At 40.6% G+C, this 19,994-nt stretch overlaps 1 protein-coding gene across 2 annotated transcripts in view; it reads right to left on the bottom strand.

Moving 5' to 3' along the window:
• The window catches only part of ACER3 (alkaline ceramidase 3), a 158,150-nt gene that overhangs the window by 23,509 nt on the left and 114,647 nt on the right, over positions 1 to 19,994 (bottom strand). The gene's annotated exons all lie outside the window — the stretch shown is intronic.

Genomic DNA, 19,994 nt, shown 5'->3' with positions numbered 1-19,994 from the left:
AGATATTTGGATGGGGTATGCATACACACACACCCTGGAACACTTTAAGTAGTCCTGTGAGGCAGCTATTATTCTTTTCACTTTGCTGATAAAGAAACTGAAGCTTGGTTAGTTACCCAAAATAGTAAAAGCAGCTTATACATATTTTATAGTTTCAATGAGGTATAATAGACTTACATTAAACTGTATATACTATTTAAAGTGTGTATCAGTATACATCCATGGAACCACCATTACAATCATAATAACATTATCAATCACTTTCAAAAGCATAGTTTACATTTTTTAGAATGGAATAAACAAAATCATACCACATATATTCTTTACCTTATGGCCTCTTCCACTTGACATAATTAGTTTTGAGATTCACCCATGTTATGTAAATCAATACTTTCTTTCCATTTACTGCTTAGGAAATAGCACAATTTGTTTATCTGTCCAAATCCTGGTGAATATTTGTGTTGTTTCCAGTTTTTGACCATTTACTATTTACAAATAAAACAGCTATGAATAATCATAACTAAGACTTGGTATGAACAGGGCTTCATTTCTCTTGGGTAAAAAGCTAGGAGAGGAGTGGCTGGGCTGTACAACAGGTAATGTTTACATTTTTAAGAAACCACTGAGCTACTTTCCTACAAGACTGCACCATTTCACATTACTACCAGCACATGAATGCTTCATTTGTTCCCTGTCCTTGCCAACATTTGGTACGATGTTGGTCCTTTCATTTTAGTGGTATGTAGCGGCATCTCACTGTGATTTTAATGTGCACCCAATGACTAATGTTATTGGGCATCTTTTCACGTACTTGTTTGCCATCCATATATCTTCTTTGATAGTATTGTTTGCCTTCTTATTGAGTTGTAAGAGTTCTTTATATACTGTATATTTAAGTTCTTCATTTTATATTTATATACATTGTGGGGAGAAACTCAGACTAGACTGTTACTCGAATTAAGACTTATTCTATGCATCTGCTCTCCCACAATATGGTGCTGGGAGAGGAGGAAACAGCTTCTACACAGCTGCCTCCAGTTCAACCAATAAACAGCAGGACCTGCTCCTGACTGGAGGAGAGCAGCGTACTGGGCGTGTGGGTAGCAGAGTTGGGATTGGTGGAAGAGGACTATAAAGGAGGAGAGAGACAATATGCACCAGGAACATCCATCTGAGGGAACACCTGTGCAGCCCCCGAGAGAGCCGGCCGGCGGTGTGCCACTCCCCCGCGGAAGTGGGGAAAGTGGCAGGGGGAACCGCCCTTCCACGGAGGTGGAAGGGACGGTAGCCAACCCGGGAAGAACCAGCAGCAAACCCGGGGAGGGCCGAGCAGACAAAAGAACAGCGCAGGGTCCTGTGTCGTTCCTCCACGAAGAGGGGGAGCGACAATACATATACATTACAAATATATTCTCAAAGTCTGATTTGTCTTTCATTTTGTGAACATAGTCTTTTGAGGAACAAAAGTTTGTAGTTCTGTTGAAGTTCAATTTATTTTTCTTTACAGTTTGTGTTTTGTGTCCTAGTTAGTGAATTTTTACTTAACCAAAAAAAGCATTAACTGAGATATGAAGCTGTTATTGAAGATTTCTATGTTTTCTTCTAGAAGTTTCATAATTTTATCTTTTATACTTGGGGATGTAATTCACTCCTATTAAATTTTTATAGTGGTATAAGGTTGAAGTTCACTTTTTTAATGAGAATATTCAGTTGTTCCAGCACAATTTGTTGAAAAGATGATCTTTTCCTCACTGGATTATTTTGGTGTGTTTGTTGAAAATCAGGTCAGTATGGGTGTGAGGTCTATTTTTGGATGTTCTATTGAATTTATCTTTACCACCAATACATTGTCTTGAAGCATAGAGGATATCAAATAAGTCCTCTAACTTTGTTACTGTTTTTCAAAACTATTTTGCCTATTCTAGATCCACTGCATCCTCACAAAAATGTCAAAATCAGTTTCTTAATTTTTAATCAAAAAAGCCAGCTGAGATTTTGATTGTGATTGGAACCTACAGATCAATTTCGGAAAACTGATAACAATACTGATTTTTATATTTCATAACATGGTGTATCTCTCCATCTATTTAGATCTTTATCTCAGGAAAAACAGCACATTGTAGTTTTCCATGTACAGATCTTATTATTTGCTAATTTAATCCCCAAATATTTAATGTTTTTTGATGTTACTGTAAATTATGTTTTTAAAGTTTCACTTTTTAATTAGTCACTGCTAGTCCATAGGAATGATTTTTTATTTTTATTTATTTTTTAAAGATTTATTTATTTGAGAGGCAGAGTTACAGACAGTGAGAGAGAGAGGCAGAGAGAGAGGTAGAGGTAGAGGTAGTGAGAGAGAGAGAGAGAGAGAGAGAATCTTCCATCTGCTGATTCATACTCTAAATAACTGCAACAGCCAAAGCCAGGCCAATCCAAAGCCAGGAGCCAGGAACTTCTTCTGGGTCTCCCACATGTGTGCAGGGGCCCAAGCATTTTGGGCCATCTTCTACTGCTTTCCCAGGTGCATTAACAGGGAGCTGGAGTAGAAGTGGAGCAGCTGGGCCTTGAACTGGTACCCACAGGGATGCTGGCACCGCAGGCAGAGGCTTAACCTACTGTGTCACAGCACTGGTCCCAGGAATTATTTTTTTAATATTGCCTAGAATTCTGCAATGCTAACTCTCACTTACTGCTTCTAGTATTTTCTTTTGCACATATTCTGAATATTTTCTATATATGTAATCATAGAATCTGCTAATACCACATTGGATAGACTTCCATCAATAAAATGATAAGTATAAACAGTGATAGTACAGATCCTAGTTCATTCTTGATTTTAAAGGAAAGTTTTTAAAAAAACATGTCATGTGGCTGGCATTGTGTTATTGGGTAAAGCTGCTACCTGCAACACCAGCTTCCCATGTGGGCACCGATTATAGACCCGGCTGCTCCACTTCCAATCCAGTTCCCTGCTAATACACCTGGGAAAAGCAGCAGATGATGGCCCTGGTGCATGGGCCCTTGCACCCACATGGAAGACTTGGAAGAAGCTCCAGGCTCCTGGCTTTGGCCTGGCCCAGCCCTGACCATTGCAGCCATTTGGGGAGTGAACCAGCAGATGAAAGATCCTTTTCTGTCTTTCCTTCTCTCTGTAACCATGCCTTTCAAATAAATAAACAAATAAATCTTTAAAACCATATCATGACTATGTATATTATATTCTGTAGAGTTTGTAGGTAAAGTTCTCTTCAGAAGAAGGGGTTTAACCTAGTAACTAAAATGCTTCCCTCCCATATCAGAACACCTGGGCTTGATACCTGGCTCTGACTCTTGACTCCAGCTGTCTGCTAAAGCAGACTCTGGGAGGCAGTGGTGATGGCTCAAGTGATTCGGTTCTTGCCTCCCGTGTGGAAGGCAATGATTGTGTTCCAGGGCCCTGGCTCTACACAGCCACAGTCATTGCAGGCATGTGGGGAATAAAACAGTGGATGGGAGCTCTCTTAATCTATCTCTGCCTCCAAATAAATTAACAAGAAAAAACATTTTTTAAGTTCTCTCCTACTACTAGTTTGTAAAGGATTTTTATTTTTTAAAAAAAGATTATTTATTTGAAAGAATTACACAGAGAGAAGGAGGGAGGGAGGGAGGGAGGGAGGGAGGGAGAAGAGAGAGAGAGAGAATCTTCCATCTGCTAGTTCACTCCCCAGATGGTCCCAATAGCCAGGGCTGGGCCAGGCTGAAGCCAGGAGCCAGGAGCTTCATCTGGATCTCCCATGTGGGTGGCAGGGGCCCAAGTACTTGGGCCATCTTCTACTGCTTTCCTCAGGTGCTTTAGCAGGGAGGCTAGACCCAAGGTGGAGCAGCCAGGACTTGAACCAGCACTCAACAGGAAATGGCTTTATCCACTATGCAACACCAGCCCCAAGAATTCTGATTTAATTTCTTTAGATCACATATAGGTGTTGTATTCTACAGGATTCTTTCTCTAAATTTATTGCTATCATTATGTAATTTTAAAATATATGGTAAATGGCAACAACAGATTTTTACGGAATTTTTAGATTAATTTAAAAATACCAGGAAAGCACAAACCTGGCAATGCACATAAACGGCACAATGCACTGTCTGATGAAGATCCTCAAGGGAAGAGCTTAAAGAGGGTCATAGTCTGGCTTCAGCTTTTCAGAGTTTATCACAACCTCCATTTGGGGAATATAAGAATAAGTCTCAGGAAACCCAGGACTCAAAACAATGCAGGCATCTGGGGGATGACAGTGTGGGCCAGGTGCTGGGATGGGAGGGGGTGCCATCTGCTTTCTGCTACTAAACTTACTTACCATGGCAAAATCTTCAGCTTTCAGAAGTAGGTCAAAGCAAAATTCTTCTGTGGGGTGAAATGAATGTCTTTGGTTATCCAGGTAGCAGAGCACGGAGGAGAGAGCAAGAACATCAGCACATGGTCCACGCAAACCAAGCACAGATAAGACTCTGGGGACCTACTACATGCTATGTTGTCAGGTACAAGAGTGTGAACACAGAAAGTCCTCAACAGAATCTCTCTGGAGTCACACCGCTTCATTCTGGACTGGCTGGCTGTCTGATTCTGGACATCATGAGAAAGCTCTTCCCTTCACCTTCACCTTCACGGTGGGAACTGCCTTCCCCTTTGTCTTGTGTTGGATCTCCTGTCTAGTATCCCATGCCTTCCTTTTTTAAATTACTATTCTTATTTTCTCACTTTGGTGAAACACATCTTCCAAAAGGATGGATGTCTTCTTGAGCAACAGTTTGTGAGATTTAAGATCTTTTTTAAACTTGAAGACATGCAAATAAATTTTTCCTCATATTTTATCAGTTTCATTGATAATTATGGAAGTCATTTTTGTTTAAAAATTTGAAGGCACTGATCTGCTGCCTTTTAGTTTCTAGTACTGGGAAAATCCAAGGTAATTCTGACTCAGGACCCTTTGTGTGTCTGGCTGACACCCGACTCTGTGAACTTGTGCAATCTTCCTTGTTACAGAATTGTGAACATCACATGCGTCTATTTCCACCCATTGTGCTGGGTGTCCAATCGGTTCTTTCAATTTAATAAATCATGTCCTTCAATGATACAATATTTTCTCAAATTATTCAGCGATTTCCTCCCCTCCATTTTCTCTGTTTCTGCTCTCCTTTTTTGATGTTGGTTATTTCATTTTGGTTCAACATTGTTGATTCAGTAATATTCCTAGTGAACCTCTTCTGTTGTTCATTTCTTTCTCTTTTTCATCCTATACTAGAGTGGATTCTTTTTTTTTTTTTTCTTTTGGACAGGCAGAGTTAGACAGTGAGAGAGAGAGATTCAGAGAGAAAGGTCTTCCTTTTTCCGTTGTTTCACCCTCCAATGGCTACTATGGCTGGCGCGTTGTGGCTGTGCACTGCGCCAGTCCGAAGCCAGGAGCCAGGTGCTTCCTCCTGGTCTCCCATGTGGGTACAGGGCCCAAGCACTTGGGCCACAGCAGAGAGCTGGACTGGAAGAGAAGCAACCGGGACAGAATCTGGCGCCCTGACTGGGACTAGAACCAGGGGTACCGGCGCCACAGGTGGAGGATTAGCCTAGTGAGCCGCGGTGCCAGCCCTAGTGCGGATTCTTTAACTGTATCATTCTAACTCTTAGTTTTTCATTTCTTCATTTTTTAAGATACTTAAGGAATTCTCTGTTTTTTTTTTTTATAGCATCCTATTCTTGGTTCATAGGTATAGTATGTTTTGAGGAGTATCAATGAATTAATGATATTTGGTTTGTTGTTTTTGCATTTCCTTCTTTCTGTATAAGTTGGTTCCTCAAGTTGATTTTCTTCCTTGTTTTGCCCTTCACATTTCACATTAGACAGATTCACCTTATGTCCACTATTGTCTCATTTTAAGAGTCTATAAAAGGTGACAACAAACCCCGAGCATGTGATTGAGGTCTTGGAATAGCAACCTTTCTTCACTCTAGGGTGATTTTGCTGGGTCAGTTGGTGGGGGTCTCCAATACCAGTAATTCTAGGTCTTTTAGGCTGCTTACATTCCCTAAAAAAGACTCAATTATCTTCCTAGAAATCTTGCTGTAAGCAAGTAATATACACAGTATTCACACAATTGTGTCGAAAATCCAGTCTAGACATATCGTATACCCTTTCCAAAGAAAAACCTTCAAGCATCTGCAGTTACTCAGTGTTACGGAGTGGGTGAAGGGACCTAGAGATCTACCAATCCTCTTTTAGACTATTCCTCCTCTATCCTCTTTTCCAAACTGCTGGGTTTTGCTAATGCCTGATACTTCAGAAAATTCTGTGATGTAAACTTAAGATTTCTGGCTTAAGATTTGGCTTTCTTGAGTTGGTTTAGGCAGTTAGTAGTAGTCCATATACTTTCCAGCTTTAAATTTTTATTGAGTCTTCTATGGCTTAGGCTTTTTAAATAAATTCCTTTATTATAGTCTTAGAAGGGCTTCAGAAGGGAGCAAAACTAGATAACTGATGATCTTTAATATTGTGTCTCTTTTTTCATTAATTAATTTTTTAAAGATTTATTTATTTGAAATGTAGAGCTACAAAGAGAGGGACACACACACACACACACACACACACACACGTGTCTTCCATCTGCTGGTTCACTCCCTAAGGCGGCAATAGCCGGGAATGTACCAGGCCAAAGCCAGGAGCCAGGAGCTTCCTCTGGGTCACTCATGAAGGTGCAGGGGCTCAAGCAACTGAGCCTTCTCTGCTGCTTTCCCAGGCGCATTAGCAGGGAGGTGGATTGGAAGTGGAGCAGTTGGGTCTCAAACTGTGGCATCACAGGAGGCTTTACCCACTGTGACACAGTGCCAGCCCCTCGTTCATTAATTTTAATCTGTTATTATTTCTATTTTTCTCTCTTCCGATTTACTCTACTGATCTGTTTTATCATTTTTGAAGCTGTATGTTTAGTTCATTATTTTTCAGACCATTTATTTTTTACAAGTTTCTTTATTTCAGAGACACATGGTGGGAGGAGGAAGAAGGAAGGGTGGGAGAGTGAGGGAGACAGTGTGAGTGAGTGCTCCTATCTCCAGGTTCACTCCCTGAATGTCTGTAATAGCTGAAGCTTGGCCAGGCTGAAGCCAGGAGTTGGGAACTTAATCTAGATCTCAAATATGAATGGCAGGGACCCAGCTACATTAGCCACCACTACTGCCTCCTGTACATTAATAGGGAGTACATTAATAGCTAACTAGGTCAAGAGCAGAGTGGGGACTTGAAACTGGGCACTGTGATATGGGATGTGAGCATCCCAACCAGTGTTTTAACTGGTAGGCCAAATGCCCACACCTAGCCTATTTTCTTACTCCCTCCTTCAATTCCTTCCTTCCTTCCTTTTTTTTTTTTAATATTTATTTATTTGCTTGAAAGGCAGAGTTACAAACAGAGAGAGAGAGGTCTTCCATCTGCTGGTTCACTCCCAAAATGGCAGCAATGACCAGAGCTGGGCCAATCCAAAGCCATGAACCAGAAGCTTCTTTCAGGTCTCCGAAGTGGGTGCAGGGGCTCAAGCACTTGGGCCATCATCTTCTGCTTTCCCAGGCCACCAGCAGGGAGCTGGATCAGAAGTGGAGCAGCTGAACTGGTGCCCATATGGGATGCTGGTGCCTCAGATGGAGGCTTAACCTACTATGCCACAGCGCCGGCCCCATCTAGTCTATTTTCTAATGCAAACATCTAAGATCATAAATTACCCCCAAACATCTGTGTTAGTGACTCACTATTTTGATTTGTAGTGTTTTCATTATAATTACATTCTAAGTATTTTAAAATTTCCATCATGAGTTTTCTTTTTACTCACAAGTAAGGAGAAGAATGGCTTTAAATTTCTAAAAATGTGGGTTATTTTGACTAATTCTATTTTGTCTTGTTTTATAGAGAACATTTATGCATGACACCAACTGTTTAAAGTGTGCTCTAAAGCTAGCATCTGGTAGCTTTGATAATTATTCTATGCAAGCTTGAGAAGATTGTGTATTTTTTTTACTCCTGAGAGATCATTTTATTACTGTGTTACACAGAGTTTTATGGGAGCACTTCATGGTTTTCCCTTCACATACCTGAATTGCCAGCAACACTACTCTGGTGCTTTGGGGCTACTTTTAAGTAAGATAAGAGTTAATTTAACACAAGCACCAAGATACCACAATAGTTGATCTATTAAGCTAGCCAGATAGTGATGACTTATGGGTGGGTAGTACATAAAACAAGGATATGCTGGGAAAAGAATGCTTTATATTCTGCATAGGACAGAAATGGATCCTGGATGGCACAAAACTTCATCACATTACTCAGAATTTTTTATTTAATATTTCTGAACCATGGATTGTGGCTATCTGAAACTGGAAACCAAACCACAGATAAGGAGGAGGGAACTACTGTACTGGCAAATTCTCTCCATTTTTGTTTACAAATATCTTTTCCCTACTCTTGTTCTTAAGAGATATTTGAATATAGAATCATAGGTTGATGGTTAATTTTTCTTTTTTTAAAAAAGATTTGGCTGGTGCTGTGGCTCACTAGGCTAATCCTCTGCCTGCGGCGCCGGCATCCTGGGTTCTAGTCCTGGTTGGGGCGCCGGTTCTGTCCCGGTTGCTCCTCTTCCAGTGCAGCTCTCTGCTGTGGAAGGCAGTGGAGGATGGTCCAGGTCCTTGGGCCCTGCACCCGCATAGGAGACCAAGAGGAAGCGCCTGGCTCCTGGCTTCTGATCAGCGCAGCGCACCGACCACAACACACCAGCCATAGCAGCCACTTGGGGGGTGAACCAATGGAAAAAGGAAGACCTTTCTCTCTGTCTCTCTCTCTCTCACTGTCTAACTGCCTGTCAAAAAAAAAAAAAAAGATTTATTTCATTTGAAAAGCAAAGTTACATTTATACGTAAAGGGAGAGATAGAGAGATCTTCCAGCTGGAGCTGGGCTGGTCTGAAGCCAAGAGACAGGAGCTCCTTCTCCCATGTGTGTGCAGGGGCCCAAGCACCTGGGCCATCCTCTGCAGCCTCCCAGGGCACATTAACAGGGAACTGTATCAGAAGTGGTGCAGCCAGGACATGAACCAGAACCATAAGGGATGCCAGCACTGCTATGCCACAGCACCGACCCCAGTGGTCAATTTTTCTCCCAGTCCTTTGATAATAACAATCCACTGTGTTTTGGCTTACAATGTTGCTGTTGATAAGCTGGTTTCAGACCCATTTTTATTCCTTTATTAGTGATATGTCTTTTTATCTTCAAATGCTTTTAAGATCTTTCTCTTTGGAGCTGGTGCTGTGGCATAGAAGGTTAAGCCTCTGCTTGAGGTGCCAGTATCCCCTAAGGGCACCAGTTCAAATCCCAGCTCCCCGACTCCCAATCAAGTTCCCTGCTGGCATGCCTGGGAAAGCAATGGATGATGGCTCAAGTTCTTGGACCCCTGCACCCATGCAGGAAACTGGAAGTAATTTCATGAGTCCTGTTTTCAGCCTGCCTAGCCCTGGCTGATGCACCTCCCCCTTCTCTGTATTTCTGCCCTTTAAATAAATAAATAAGTCTTTCTTCAAAAGATCTTTCTCTTTGGATTTCAGCAACATCAATATGCTTTTTCTTTATGTATTAATAAACTCAATTATAGAGAACAGAAATAACTCTATTTATGCAAAAAGAATTTTTTACTTTGAATTGCAGTGGAAATGCTGAATAAGCAAGACACAGGATCCCCAGGAGTGGTTCATGAACACTACCACAGAAAAATCTTGCCAAAGGAATTTTCTCCTTGTTAACTAGGAAACAGGAGAACTGGGAAGCTTCTGAAGCAACTGCTATAGCCATCATCACACTATCTTAGCATTATTCACAGATCAGAAAGCTGTCATTACACCTGTCTGCTCCAGAGTCATCATGTAATTCAAGATCCACAGCAGTAATGAATACCTGACATACCACCACATCTATTCCTCAGTTTGGTTCTGCATTCAAGTCTCATGTGAATACATGTGGTTGGCAGAACCCGAATGCTATCTAAAACCTTACCTGCGAAGGAAATATGGGAAATGTAACTTTTTAAAAGTATCTACAGCAGGGGCGGGGGAATGTTCAGTTTGTTCCCCCATATGAGGCCCATAAAATCATTTGGTCTGGCCCTGTCCCACAGGCGAGACTAAAAATTCAATAAATCTATAGCAGGCTAATTTTTAAGCTAGTAATTTTTATGGTCCCACAAATGATGTTATAAATATCAAGTGACCTTTGACAGAAAAAAAGGTTCCCCACCTTGACAGTATGCTTGAAGGAAGCTGGTATGATACTGAGTGAGCTAAGCTATCAAATCTGCCACAGCTGAGAAAGATTTCTTTTTATTAAAACTGCTTGTATTTGATGTTGTTCTTGAAGCTGAGGAGTCATGTCTTTTATTAATTCTAGGAAATTCTCACCTATTACTTCTTTGAATACTTCTTCCCCCATTTTTGCTATTCTCTCTCTTTGGAACAGTGATTAGACACGTTACTTCCCTGAAATATTTTCTGGCTTCTTTATTTTTTTTAAGATTTATTTTTTAAAAGGTAGAGTGATGAGGAGGGGAAAGATAGAGAAAAAAAGAGACAGCAAGAGAGAGAGTTTCTATCTAGCTGTGAGCTGTGAGCCAATAAATATCAGTTGTTAAGCCACCTAGTTAGTAGTGTTTTGTTATGACAGCCCTTGGAAACTAGTTATAGGCACATAAAGGGCAGGAGTTATTTGAAAAATATTTAAGTAACTCACAGGATGTCAGGGAAAACAGAGAAACAAATAATATAAAAGGAAACAAAGCAAAAATAAAAAGTTAATGGTAGATTTAAGTACATAAGCAATTATAACAATGTAAATTATCTAAATATATCAATTAAAAGAGAATGGAAGAGTGGATTAAGAAACATGACTCAAGTATATCATGTTCAAAGGTAATTAATTTCAAATATATCATTATAGGCAAGTAGAAAGTTAAAGGATTGAAAAAGACAGGTCACATAAATATGTATCAAAATAATCCTATGTTAATACAAATGGCAGATAACTACTTCTGAGCAAAGAAAATTACCAGAAACAGACAGAAAGAGCAACCCACCAAGAACACACAGCAATTCTAAATGTCTATGCATCAAATAACACAGCATAATAATACATGCAGCAAAAGCTGACAGAATGAGCAAACAGACAAATCCAAAATTGTTTGGAGAGTACTACGACACTCCTATTGACATTGGTAGAACAACCAGACACAAAATCAACAACACAGAAGAACTCAACACCACCATTACACATTAAGTAGCTAATTCAGTGGGCTCAGAGAGCAAAAACTACACATTCCAAAGAAAGGCTCATGGGAGACAAAATTTCTGAGTCCTTGGAAAATTCTGTCCAATAAAAATGTCTCTCTTGTTTATGGCATCAGTAATCTCCCTAGGCTCTAGTCATGAGTTGCCAAAGCTATGGAAGCCTTTTGAGTTCACTGACTTCAATCTTATTCTGACAGGGTCAAAGTCAAAGTGGAAGTTCTCTCCTCCCTTCAGAGAAAGGAACCTCCTTCTTTGATGGCCCCATTCTTTCCACTGGGATCTCATTCACAGAGATCTTTCATTTAGGTCTTCTTTTTTTTTTTTTTTTTTTTCCCCAGAGTATCTTGGCTTTCCATGCCTAAAATACTCTCATGGGCTCTTCAGCCAGATCCGAATGCCTTAAGGGCTGATTCTGAGGCCAGAGTGCTATTTAGGACATCTGCCATGCTATGAGTCTGCTGTGTATCCCGCTTCCCATGATGGGTCGTTCTCTCCCTTTTTGATTCTATCAGTTAGTATTAGCAGACACTAGTCTTGTTTGTGTGATCCCTTTGACTCTTAGACCTATCAGTGTGATCAATTGTGAACTGAAATTGATCACTTGGACTAGTGCAGTGGAGGATGGCCTAAGTGCTTGGGCCCTGCACCCGCATGGGAGACCAGGAGAAGAACCTGGCTCCTGGCTTCGGATCAGTGCGATGCGCCGGCCGCAGCATGCTGGCCTCAGCGGCCATTGGAGGGTGTACCAATGGCAAAAAAAAAAAAAAGACCATTCTCTCTGTCTCTCTCTCTCTCACTGTCCACTCTGCCTGTCAAAAAAAATTTTCCCATGAAATTGAGATCTTAAAGATAAATTAAAATGAAATATTGGAAATGAAGAATGCAATAGAGAGGGGGGCAGTAGAGGAGGAGGGGTAGGGGAAGGGGGAGGAGGAAGAGAAGAAATTAGCCAGCGCTGCGGCTCAGTAGGCTAATCCTCTGCCTTGCGGCGCCGGCACACCGGGTTCTAGTCCCGGTCGGGGCGTTGGATTCTGTCCCGGTTGCCCCTCTTCCAGGCCAGCTCTCTGCTGTGGCCAGGGAGTGCAGTGGAGGATGGCCCAAGTGCTTGGGCCCTGCACCCCATGGGAGACCAGGAGATGCACCTGGCTCCTGCCTTTGGATAGGCGCGGTGTACCGGCTGCAGTGTGATGGCCATGGCGGCCATTGGAGGGTGAACCAATGGCAAAGGAAGACCTTTCTCTCTGTCTCTCTCTCTCACTGTCCACTCTGCCTGTCAAAAAAAAAAAAAAAAAGGAAAAAAAAAGGAAAAGAAAAGAAAAAAAAAGAAGAAATTAGAAAAAAGCAATGTTGGAGATCTATAGGGTACTATCAAATGACCCAACACATGGGTCTTAGGAGTTCCTAATGGTGTGGAAAGAGAGAATGGATTAAAAGGCCTATTTAGCAAAATAATTATAGAAAACTTCCCTAATTTGGAGAAAGAAAGGGACATCTAAGAACAAGAAGCACTTAGAACTACTAATAGACATGACCAGAAAAGATCTTCACCATGACACACTGTAGTAAAACTCTCCACAGTAAAACATACAGAAAATATTCTAAAATGTGCATGACAGAAACGCCAGCTTACTTTCAGAGGTGCTCCAGTTAGACTAACAACTGACTTCTCATCAGAAACCCTATAGGATGAGAGAGAATGTTGAGACATACTGCAAGTCTTAACAGAAAAAAAACTGACAACCCAGAATAGTGTATCCCGCAAAGCTCTCATTTATGTGTGAAGGTAAAATAAAGACAATTGAAAGAATTTGTCACCACCTGTCCAGCCTTACAAAAGATGCTTAAGGATGTGCTTCACACAAACATATACGAACACATGGAGATTGAACAACATGCTCCTGACAGAACAATGGGTCATTGAAGAAATCAAAAGAGAAATCAAAAAATTTCTGGAAATGAATCAAGATAACAATACAACACATCAAAACTTATGGGATACAGCAAAAACAGTGTTAAGGGGAAAATTTATAGCAATTGGTGCCTACATCAAGAAATTGGAAAGGCACCAAATAAATGAGCTATCAATGCACCTCAAGGACCTAGAAAAACAACAGCAAACCAAACCCAAAATTAGTAAAAGAAAAGAAATAATTAAAATTAGGGAAGAAATTAACAAAATTGAAACCAAAATAAACTACAAAAGATCAGCAAAATGAAGAGCTCATTTTTTGAAACACTAAACAAAATTGACACACCATTGAAACAACTAACCAAAAAAAGGAGGGTGAAGACCCAAATCAATAAATTAGAGATGAAAAAAGAAATGTAACAACAGACACCACAGAAATAAAAAGAATCATCAGAAATTACTACAAAGAGTTGTTTGTCAACAAACTGGGAAACCTAGAAGAAATGGATAGATTCTTAGACACAGACAACCTAACTAAATTGATCCATGAAGACGTAGAAAACCTAAACAGACCAATAACCAAGATGGAAACTAAATCAGTAATAAAGACCCTCCCAACAATAAAAAGCCCAGGACTGGATGGCTTCACTGCTGAATTCTACTAAACTCCTTCTATGAAACCAGCATCACCTTAATTCCTAAACCTGAAAAAAGGTACAACAGAGAAAGAGAATTACAGATCAATTTCCATGATGAACATAGACACAAAAATCCTCAACAAAGTACTAGCCAATTGAATTCAACAACACATCAGAAAGATTATTTACCCAGGCCAAATGAGTTTTAATCTCTAGTTTGCAGAGATGGTTCAACATTCACAAATCAATAAATGTGACACATCACATTAAGAAATTGAAGAACAAAAACCATATGATTATCTCAATAGATGCAGATAAAGCATTTGATAAAATACAACACCCTTTCATGATGAAAACTCCAAGCAAATTGGGTATAGAAGGAACACTCCTCAACACAATCAAGGCAATTTATAGCAAATACACGACCAGCATCATATTGAATGGGGAAAAGTTGGAAGCATTCTCACTGAGATCCTGACCACATAAGGATGCCTGCTCTCACCATTGCTATTCAATATAGTGCTGTAAGGGTTAGCCTGAGCCACTAGGCAAGAAAAAGAAATCAAAGGGATACAAATTGGCAAAGAGGAAGTCAAACTCTCCCTATTTGCAGATGACATGATTCTATACATAGGGGATCCAAAAGAGTCCACCAAGAGACTATTGGAACTCATAGAAGAGTTTGGTAAAGTAGGAGGATACAAAATCAGCACAAGAAAATCAACAGCCTTTGTATACACAGACAATGCCATGGCTGAGAAAGAACTTCTCAGATCAATCCCATTTATAATAGCCACAAAAAAACTCAAATATCTTGGAATAAATTTAATCAAGGATGTCAAAGATCTCTATGATGAGAATTACAAAGCACTAAAGGAAGAAATAGAAGAAGATACAAAAAATTTTAAAAACTTCCATTTTCTGACCGGCGCCGCGGCTCACTAGGCTAATCCTCCGCCTTGTGGCGGCCGGCACACCGGGTTCTAGTCCCGGTTGGGGCACCGGATTCTGTCCTGGTTGCCCCTCTTCCAGGCCAGCTCTCTGCTGTGGCCAGGGAGTACAGTGGAGGATGGCCCAAGTGCTTGGGCTCTGCACCCCATGGGTGACCAGGAGAAGCACCTGGCTCTTGCCATCGGATCAGCACGGTGCACCGGCCACAGCGTGTCGGCCGCGGTGGCCACTGGAGGGTGAACCAACGGCAAAGGAAGACCTTTCTCTCTGTCTCTCTCTCTCTCACTGTCCACTCTGCCTGTAAAAAAACAAACAAACAAACAACAACAACAACAACAACAAAAAACTTCCATGTTCATGGCTTGGAAGAATCAATATCATCAAAATGTCCATACTATTAAAAGAAAGTTACAGATTCAATGTGATACAAATGAAAATGCCAAGGACATTCTTTGCACATCTAGAAAAAATTATGCTGAAATTCATATGGAAACACAGGAGACACCAAATAGCTAAAGCAATCTTATACAACAAAAACACAGCCAGAGGCATTACCATACCAGATTTCAAGACATATTGAAGGGTAATTATAATCAAAACAGCCTGGTACTGATACAAAAAAAGATGGCTGGACCAACAGGACAGAATAGAAATGCCAGAAATCAATCCATGCATCTACAACCAACTAATCTTTGACAAGGGAGCTAAAATCAATCCCAGGAGCAAGGACAGTTTCTTCAACAAATGGTGCTGGGAAAACTGGATGTCCACATGCAAAATCTCTACCTTACACCTTACACAAAAATCCACTCAAAATAGATTAGAGACCTACATCTATGACCAGATATCATCAAATTATTTGAGAACATTGGGGAAATCCTGCAAGACATTGGCATAGGCAAAGAGTTCTTAGAAAAGACCCCAGAGGCACAGGCAATCAAAGCCAAAATTGACAAATGGGATTACATCAAATTGAGAAGCTTCTGTACTGAAAAAGAAACACTCAGCAAAGAGAAGAGGCAACCAACAGAATGGGAGACATTATTTGCAAACTATGCAACTGATAAATGATTAATAACCGGAATATATAAAGAGATCAAGAAACTCAATTACAACAAAATAAACAACCCAGTTAAGAAATGGGCAAAGGACTTAAACAGGTATTTTCCAAAAGAAGAAATACAAATGACCAACAGACACATGAAAAAAATGCTCAGGATCACTAGCCATCAGGGAAATGCAAATCAAAACCACAAGGTTTGACCTCACCCCCCAACCCCCGTTTTGGAATGGCTTTCATACAGAAATCAACAAACTACAAATGCTGGCAAGGATGTAGGGAAAAATGTACCTTAATCCACTGTTGGTGAGAATGTAACAACTGGCAAAACTACTAAGTAAGACAGTATGGAGGCCGGTGCCATGGCTCAATAGGCTAATCCTCTGTCTTGCGGCGCCGGCACACCAGGTTCTAGTCCCGGTCGGGGCGCCTGATTCTGTCCTGGTTGCCCCTCTTCCAGGCCAGCTCTCTGTTATGGCCAGGGAATGCAGTGGAGGATGGCCCAAGTGCTTGTGCCCTGCACCCGCATGGGAGACCAGGAGAAGCACAATCTAGACTTACCATATGACCCAGCCATCCCACTCCTGGAAATTTACCCAAGGGAAATGAAATCAGCATATGAAAGAGTTATCTGCACCCCCGTGTTTACTGCAGCTCAATTCACAATAGCTCAGACATGGAATCAACCCAAATGCCTATCACCTGAAGACTGGATAAAGAAATTATGGGTTATGTATACCATAGAATACTACACAGTGGTAAAAGACAAAATAAATAAATAAATAAATAAATAAATAAATAAATAAATAAATAAAAACACAATGAAATCTGGTCATTTGCAACAAAATGGATGAAACTGTAAAACATCATTCTTAGTGAAATAAGCCAGTCCCAAAAGGACAAATACCATATGTTCTCCCTGACCTATGATAACTAATAGAGCATCTAAAAGACAACCTACTAGAGTGAAATTGATGCTTTGAGAAGCAATGACTTTGTACAGTCCTTGTCTCCACTGTTGAGGAACAGTGTATAAAGTTGAGGAAACTATGTGTATAAAGTTAACTATGTGTATAAAGTTATAAAAGATCTTAGTAAAAAATAAAAGTGGGAATAGGAGAGGGAGGAGGAAGAGGGCTGAGAGAGTGGGTGGGAAGGAGGGTACAATAAGAAGTATCACCATGTTCCTGAAGTTGTAATTATGAAATGTATGAAGTTTATATTCCTTAAATAAAAGGTTTTTGGGGAAACAAACAAAAAAAAAATAAGAACTTCAAATTTTGAAGAGGAAAGAGGATAAATAATTTGGAAGTGGTAGGAATGAAGAGGATGCCCAACCTCTTGGCCTGAGGACACATGGAACGTAACACAAATTTTGTAACTCTAGAACAGATTTAAAAACAAAAATACCTTCATCACTAAAAATAGTTGTGGGAATAGTTGGGAATGTAACTGGGTATATCTAGGAATATAAACCCAATAACTCATGATTTGACTAGAAAGGCAACCTCCCTGATAGCCATGACCTCAGCCATAGAAATGCAGATCTGCATGCAACTTCCTCTTAATAGTGTCCAGGGATAAGAAAAATAATGAGGATGAAAATGATATATTTTTTAAAATTTTTGACAGGCAGAGTGGACAGTGAGAGAGAGAGACAGAGAGAAAGGTCTTCCTTTTTGCTGTTAGTTCACCTTCCAATGGCCGCTGCGGCCGGCGCGCTGCGGCCGGCACATCACGCTGATCCGAAGCCAGGAGCCAGGTGCTTTTCCTGGTCTCCCATGGGGTGCAGGGCCCAAGCACCTGGGCCATCCTCCACTGCACTCCCGGGCCACAGCAGAGAGCTGGCCTGGAAGAGGGGCAACCGGGACAGAATCCGGCGCCCCGACCGGGACTAGAACCTGGTGTGCTGGCGCCACAAGGTGGAGGATTAGCCTATTGAGCCATGGTGCCAGCTAGAAAATGATATTTTTTCTTAGAGAATACTTCATCTATCTAGAGTGCAGTTCTTTGTGAATTATATCTTGAGTGCTGGCTTGGAGGATATAGCACTGTGTTTACTTAAAACAAATTTTGGGGACTGGCATCACGGCATATGGGGTTGAACCCATTGCCTGCGATGCCAGCTCCCACAGAGGCACCAGTTCGTGTTCCAGCTGCTCTACTTCTGATCCAGCTGCATGCTAATGGCTTGAGAAAAGCAGCAAAGATGGCCCAAGTGCTTGGGGCCCTACTATCCATAGACATGGATGAAGCTCCTGGCTTTAGCACAGCTCAGCCCTGGCTGTTGCGGGTGTCTGGGGAGTGAACCAACAACATAAGCTCTCTCTTCTCTCTTCCTCTCTTTTTCTGTAGCTCTTTCAACTAAATAAATAAATCTAAAAAAAAAATATATATATATATATGTACCTACCACCAGTGTATCCAATAATATAAAGTAAATATTATTGGATCTAAAGGGAGTTAGACACCAATACTTGGGGACTTCAGGACCCTACTTTTAACAAGATTACAGGTCATCCAGAGAGAAAACTAACAGAAACACCGGAGTTAATCTATATTATAAATTAAACAGATCTAACAGATGTCTATATAATATTTCATCCAACAGTTGAAAAATACACACTGGAACTCCACCCAGGTATCCCACGTTGGTGGCAAGGGTCCAAGTACTTGGATCACCCTCTGCTACTCCTCCCAGGCACACAAGCAGGGAACTGAATCAGAAGTGTAGCAGCCAGGACCCAAACTGGTGCTCACATGGGATTCTGGCATCACAAGTGGCAGCAGCTCAACCTGCTGCACCATAATGCCAGCCCCTAAGTGTCATACCTTATACAAAATTAACTCAAAATAAATCGTGGACTTAAATTGAAAATGTAAAACTACACACTCTTTTAGGAAAATTGGAGGAAATCTTTGGGAGTGAAGGCTGGAAGAGAGTTTTTAGGCTTGACACCAAAAGTACAATCCATAAAAGGAAAATTCGTCAATTAGATCTTATGAAATTTAAGTGTTTGGTCATTAAACAACCCTGAAAGGAGGATGAAAAAATAGGTACAGATTGGGAGAAAACATTTGCAAATCACATATCTGACAAATCAGAGTCTCAAAACTCAACTGTAGAAGCAACAGAAACTCTCCTTATTATCTGCTATGGTTTGAATATGATTTGTCTTTCCAGACTCATGCAGGAGTTTAATACCCAGTCTTATGTCAATGCTATTAAGAGGGTGTGAAGCTAACTTGACTATGGTGTTTAGAGGTGGAGCTTTGGGAAACTGAATGGTCATTACAGTGGGGCCTCCATGACTGAATCCTGGAGGGTTTATAAGGAGAGGGAGAGAAACTGTACAAACAGTAGGACCCTCTTCAGATTTTGAACCTTCAGAATCATGAGCTAAAAATAAAGCCCCTTCTTTATAAAGTAGGTTGCCTCAGGTATTTTGTTGCAGCAATGAAAAGCTGTCTAATACATTTTCTGTTGTTCTTTCTTTTTAAAAATTGTTTTAAAACAAGAGAAAATGGGCAAAGACATAAACAGACATTTCACCAAAGATGATACACAAATGACAAAAAAGCACATGAAAGTATGTTCAACACCATCAGCCACTAAGGAAATACAAATTAAAAGTGTAATATATCAATGCATACCTATAAGAATGGCTAAAATAAATAAATACCATCAAATACTGTTAAGGAAGCAGAGAAACTAGATCACTAACACATTTGTAGTGGGAATGTAAAAATGGTAGAGGCACTGTGGAAAATGTTTAGTGTTTTTGTGGAAAACTAGGGGCTGGTGCTGTGGTGCAGTGGGTTAAGCCTCCAATTTGAATGTTGACATCTCATATGGGTGCCAGTTCCTGTCCCAGCTGCTCCACTTCAGATCCAGCTCTTGGATTTATTCACATAGCAAAAACTGGAAACAACCCAGGTTATTACTCAACAGACAAATGACTAAACAGTGGTAATCTATATCAGATAATATTACTTAGCAGCTTAAAGGAATGAACAATAGAAACATCCGACAACTTTGGGTAATCTCCAGCAAATTATGTTGAATTAAAAAAAAAAGCCAATCCCAAAGATTATGTAGT

Source organism: Oryctolagus cuniculus, chromosome 1, assembly GCF_964237555.1.
Source record: "Oryctolagus cuniculus chromosome 1, mOryCun1.1, whole genome shotgun sequence".
Classification (NCBI taxonomy): Eukaryota; Metazoa; Chordata; class Mammalia; order Lagomorpha; family Leporidae; genus Oryctolagus; species Oryctolagus cuniculus.
This window is presented reverse-complemented; position numbering and strand designations above follow the sequence as displayed.